The following is a 6,000-nucleotide window of genomic DNA, read 5'->3' on the forward strand; positions in this document are numbered from 1 at the left end:
GGGAGTTGTGGTCCAACAATATCTGGGGACACAGCTTTCAGGACCCCTGACATTTAGGCTGCAGTACAGAAACTAACCTGTAGAGAATCTATCTATGTGGTTGCTAAGAGTCGACAGCGACTTGACAGCACTTAATCAATCAATCACAGAAACCAAAAATCTTCTTACAGCTCTTTTGACATATGAAGCTCTTAATATGGAGGCAGCCCATTGGTCTATTGAGTCCAGTACCTCCTGCTCTAATTGGCAGTGGATTCCCAGGATTTTCAGTATAGGCCTTTCCTCGCTACCTGGCTTCCTTTTTAATTGGAGGTGCTAGGGGGAACTCCGTATCCAAAGCACGTTCTTGACGACTGAGCTCTGGCACCTCCTCTCATTATGCTAGTAAAACTGGTTTGTGACAGTAGTCATATTTTTATTCCTTCCATGAGGAAGTTGTGTGATTTTTTCGAATTATTTTTATCGGGCTAATCAAAACGCCTTTCATGAGGCTGCAGATCTTTCTCTGCCTGACGTAAAAGCTCAAAAGCCGTTTCCTTGCATGGCCTGAGGACTTTGCAGTTGTTTTGACTACATTATGTAGCATCTCCGGCACCGGTAGCTTGGCCTAACTGGAACAGAGGGCAAAGTACAGGAAACATTAGCATCTCAGCATCTGTTACAAGCAGCTGAGCACTCAGGCTTGCGTTATTTGGTTTCTGAGTTTGGGCAAGGCAGACATTTGGCCTGCCTTCTGTATTTACCTTTTTCTGCAAATACAAAACCAAAGCTCAAACGGACTGAATTGTTGGTAGTCAGCAAGTAGTCTTTAAAGTGTAATAAATTCTCACCCTTGCATTCCTGTACAGGGTTATCTGCCTTCAGGGCCAAACTGCACATGACATGGTAGAACCGATCACAGATATGCTGGTGTTGTTTTCTCTCTTTAAAGGCAGGTGTCAGGGGGCAAGGAAAGCTAGACCAGGGTGCAGCCGGGACGGCCCTTTCATGAGGCAAGATGAGGCATTTGCCTCAGGCGGCAGGTTATTGGGGTGCAGGGCAGTGTTCCCTCTCACAGGAATTCCCAGATGGGGATTCTGGGAGTTGTAGTCAACAACATCTGGGAATCCCTGTTAGAGGGAACACTGGTGCAGGGGCATTGGGGGGGCTCAAGGCAGTCCCTCCCACCACCTGCCTTCATGGTAGCCCCTGCTCTGGCCACGCCCCCTGCATTGATGCTGAAAACATGTAAACATAGGGGGGTGTAGCTGGCATTGGGCCCAGAAGGCTGTCCATCTCAGAGCAAGGGAGAGAAAAGAGCACCCAGCCAGCAAACAAGGCACTAACCTCACCAGCTGGGAAAGACCAACCAGCTGTGCAGCCAGCATTGGGCTCAGAAGCACCACCCGTCTGATGAAGTCCTTGGCCAATCTCCCTCTCACAGCTGACAAGCAATTCATTCAGCAGCTGGGTGTTGAGGTGTGGGGGCACCCTAGCAGCCCTCACACCCCCACAGCTGAGGGACATTTGTCCCGGCCTTGTTCCACAGTGACTATGCCACTGTTGGGGTGCCAGTAGGGTGGAAAGAAGCCCCTCTCCATTGCCATTGGAGCAGCTCTTTGGGACTGATCATCCCTTGCAAATTTTGCAAGGAGAGCCTCACCTCACACTCCTTGCAACGCTTGCAAGAAGCACATGGAGGGAAGAGGAGGCCGCTGGCAACCTTCCCTCATCCTTGCCCCATCATGCACCTTCAAAGCTCACAAGGGTTCTTTTTTGAAAGGGGGCCAGTCCCCCAAAGAGACATGGGGCAGGGCAGCATTTGGTGCCTCCCTTCCGGCACTGCAATATCCCAGGCCACTCGAGGCTGCAGATGTTTTTCTGACGAAAATAAACTCCTCTCCTGAAGCTGCTGCTCGCCACGGAGGTTGGGGAAAACAGAAGCATTGTGGGAAATGATAGGGGGAGAGGTTAAGCCCTGATGCAAATCACTCCTCGCAGCCGCTTTCCGCGAAAGAAGATGGCACACCGAGAACATTACAGAGTTCCTGCATCACGTGCAATTTGGCCCTCATTGAGGCTCTGAAGATGAGCAGTGTGGAGAGCCGTAAAGGGTTTGCGAGGGAGAGCAGATCAAGCCCGCTCGCCCTGCACACGAGTGGCTAGCCCGCCCTGGGTGGCAGGATCAGCTGCCCACACGATTACCGGCTCCGTCGTGGAGCCAGTAGGGGCGGTGGGGATCGGGGCCTGCCTGGCCCCCAGAAGTCCCAGGGTGCCCCGCACAAGTGCGGTAGCCTCCCAGTCGGGGATCTACTCGTGAGTCACTGCGGTGTGGCAACTCATGGTCAATCAGAACGGGTTAGTGGACTGCTCGCTGTGCTAACCTCGTTTAACGGTGGGGGGGGGGCATTTAGCTGGGCTAGCATCCAGGAGCCGCACAGCTCCCGGTGCGGCACACAGCCGCTCGAAAGCAGGCTGGGCTCCCTTAGCCCGCTTTCAAGCAGTCGTGGGAATAGCTGCATTGTCTTCTTTAGTGCATGCTATTTTACTTACGTATTTGTAACACATATATACTGCTTTTCATCTGAAGCCGTCCAGGCAGCACAGAATTCTCAGTCCAACAATTACGAGCCATTTAAAATAATACTAGCTGATCCGGCGCAGATCATCTGCACCCCTAGTTCATCCCCTCCCTTCAGCCCCAGTCTGTTCTCCTCCTCCCAGGCCGCTTTCTCTCTGGTGGCGCCTTCCCTCCCCACCCGCTGGCAGCACTTTCTCTCGCCAGCCAGCCTGGCTGGCACTACGCCTTGCTTCCCTTCCCTGCCTGTCTGCTGGCCTGGCCGTTTCTTTTCCTCCCTCCCCACCCACAGTGCTTTCTCTCGCTGGCCAGACAGCCTGGACAGTGCTTCCCTTCCCCGCCAGTTGGCCAGCTGGGTGCTTTCTCTCACTGGCCAGCTGGGTGCTTTCCCTCGCTGGCCGGCCAGCGCTTCCTCTCTGGCTAGCCGCCACCACTATTTTCTCCCTGTCCCCGTCGCTATCCCCCAGGCAGCTGCTCGCAAACTCTCGCGAGATCTGCCACGCATGGGATTAGCGATGGGTACGTTTAGGAGAATTATAGAGAGAGATTGAAGAGCAGCACAAAAAGAAGGCTTGAAGAGCACGTCATCGTCACATCATCACCACAGGAGCAGCAAGATCAGGGGGAAAGGGACAGCTCAAAGGAAGGCTGGTCCTCACTATTTTAGTGTCAGAACCCATCAGGCTCACAGACAAATGTCAGGGTTGAGACAGACTGCAGATCAGGTTACAGGACAGGCAGGCAAGCAAAGACTGAAAGGGCCAGGGGTAGAAGATGTGATCAAAGACCAGCTGGGGGCGAGGTACCAGGGAAAAGGAAGGGGGGGCCTGAGAGCAGTTTGAAAGGTTGGGAGACCTAGGTTCAAATACCCACTCAGCCAGCAAGAGTTAACTCCCCGGGTGACCTTGGACCTGGCACTCAGCTGGTTCTCACAATCAGAACTTGGGCAGGAGAAGCTTTCTACCCACATTCGGGAGCTGTGGGCACTCCCATGTTCTGATCATGTGCAAGTTGGAATCAAGGTGTAGGGGGCAGGGAGCTTGACCGCATTCTAAGCCCCAGCTGGACAGGACAAGCACTCCACACCCAGATTCCATCTCCAGCTTCAAAGCGAGGTGGGAGGAAAAACCTCCCTACCCAGCTGGGGATTAGCAAACTATCAAGCTCCCTGCCTCCTAGAGTTTAACTCACACACGATCAGAACACAGGAGCATGTGCAACTCCCCAACTTGGATAGGAAGGTTTTCCTACCCAAGTTCTGATAATGAGCCTACTTTCTCTCAGCCTAGCCTAACATACCTCACAGGGGTGTTGTGAGTATACAATCAAGGGGGCCATGTACACCAATCTGAGCTTGGAAATAAGGCAGGATAAAGTGGTAATAATTGTAACGACTGGAAGTCAATAGATCCAGCCACATTAACTTCCTAGCATTCCAGATCATGCCCAAACATAACATCTAATTACATTACCGCAGAACAGCCGCAGAGTTTACACTTGAAACCAGGTCAATGACATTTGTTTCAATTATTCTGCACTCAATCATCGCTGAACCTTGACCATTTCTTTCTCTAGCAGCAAGCAATCAATAGCACTCAAACTAAACATATCTCATTGGCTAGAAAACAACTGGTTGTGATATGCAGCGACTTCTTGAGCAACTTTATCTATGCTTAGAAAAAATGCAGTTAGCAGACCAATATAACACTATACAGAGATGAGAGTGAAAGAGTATCATCTTCTATTGAAAGGCCACAATCCAGCACAGATTTATAAGGTGCTTAAACCCATTTAAATTGATGGCACATTTAATTCTGCATTAGGTTGTGGGCCTAAATGTTCTGTTGTTGTTTTTAAACAGTCTATGGGAAAAAATTATCCCTGGGTTTTTTATTTGTTTCCTTTCTCTATTATATGAGTGTCCAGATATTTTCTTAAGCTTGTATGCACCACCAACAAGAACAGTAAAAAAAAAAAAAAAACCCTTCAGACATCATTACTGTAATACAATACTCAAAATGTATCCTCCCTTCCAAATGAAATTAAGTCTATGTTCACATTTGCTCATATTCGTTCCATTATCCTTCCTTTTCTCCCCTCTCTTTCCTCTTCTTTTTCTGTTTTCTCCACTGCTGACATCTATATTGTATTGTGTTTGTAGTACTGAAGCCTTGAACACTGATTGGCTGAGCCAGTGTGATGTCATGGAATGTTCTCAAATATTCCAAGTACTGAGGGAACAAAGCAGTTCTTCAAATCACTTTATTTTGCTCTGAAGCAGCAGCCACTGGGGGAATTATTACATACATTGGCATATAGTTCCACCCTGTATGATATCCATGCTTGCATATGTCTGGCAACTGCAGTGTCTCTGGGTGGGCACACTATGTTTTTAGGTGTATATCTAGATGCTCTAGGTGTGCACCAAAACTTAAGAGCTAATGTAATAAACTCATGTGTGCTTATTATGTTAGCACTTATGTTTAGGTGTACTCCTAGAACATCTAGATATACACCTAAAAACACAGCATGACGAGAGACTGCAACTGCCAGCCATTCAAAGGGGAATGGTTACTTTCAAAATCGCACTACAATGCAATAAGGAAGGGGAAGGAAGTAAAAGACACTTTAAAAAAGTCTGTATCAGCAAAGCTCCTGCAGCAGCTCTGTGCTTCTCTCTTTCCACTTCTTTTGTTTGTTCCTTTACAGGCTTATAAGCCTCCCTGTAAAGACATCATAAGTCAATAACAGCAGATTGCCTTTCAAATAATTACTAGGTGCAGGTAAAGAAAGGTGCCATTATATTCATTAGCTTGAAATCTGGCAACACCACTTGATTTGTTTTGTTTCACTTGGGTAATGATATTTGTATTTATCTCCTTCTTGGTTTGTCTTATAAGCAACAGCTACACAAATCCTTTTAAACCTACTGCAGTAGTTCAATTTGTAGTTACACTGCAGATGTTCCCGGCTCCAAGATTTGCTTGGGGTCCAGGTGTAAAATGATCAAAGCTGATGTGACATCAGAGTCGCCCCAAGGTGGTAACCGCATGTCAAATGGTGCATGGGGCAACAAAGAAGCAAATATCAAGTACAGTATATGCAAATACTCTTTAATATTTATTAAAATATACAGTCTCTTGGTGTGATCAGTGCCTGTATGGAAAACCCACATATGAATTATTATTATTATTATTATTATTATTATTATTATTATTATTATTATCATCATCATCTTTACACAGTCAGACAGGTGTTATTGACTGGTTTGTTTTATCCAGACATTGAGTCCTTCCCAAGGACCTGGGATGCCAGAATTATAATAATAATAATAATAATAATAATAATAATAATAATAATAATAATAATAAATTTCCAAAAATGGCTCAGGGCGGTTTACACCGAGAAATAACAAACAAATAAATAAGATGGAACCCTGTCCC

Source organism: Hemicordylus capensis, chromosome 1, assembly GCF_027244095.1.
Source record: "Hemicordylus capensis ecotype Gifberg chromosome 1, rHemCap1.1.pri, whole genome shotgun sequence".
In the NCBI taxonomy this organism is placed as follows: Eukaryota; Metazoa; Chordata; class Lepidosauria; order Squamata; family Cordylidae; genus Hemicordylus; species Hemicordylus capensis.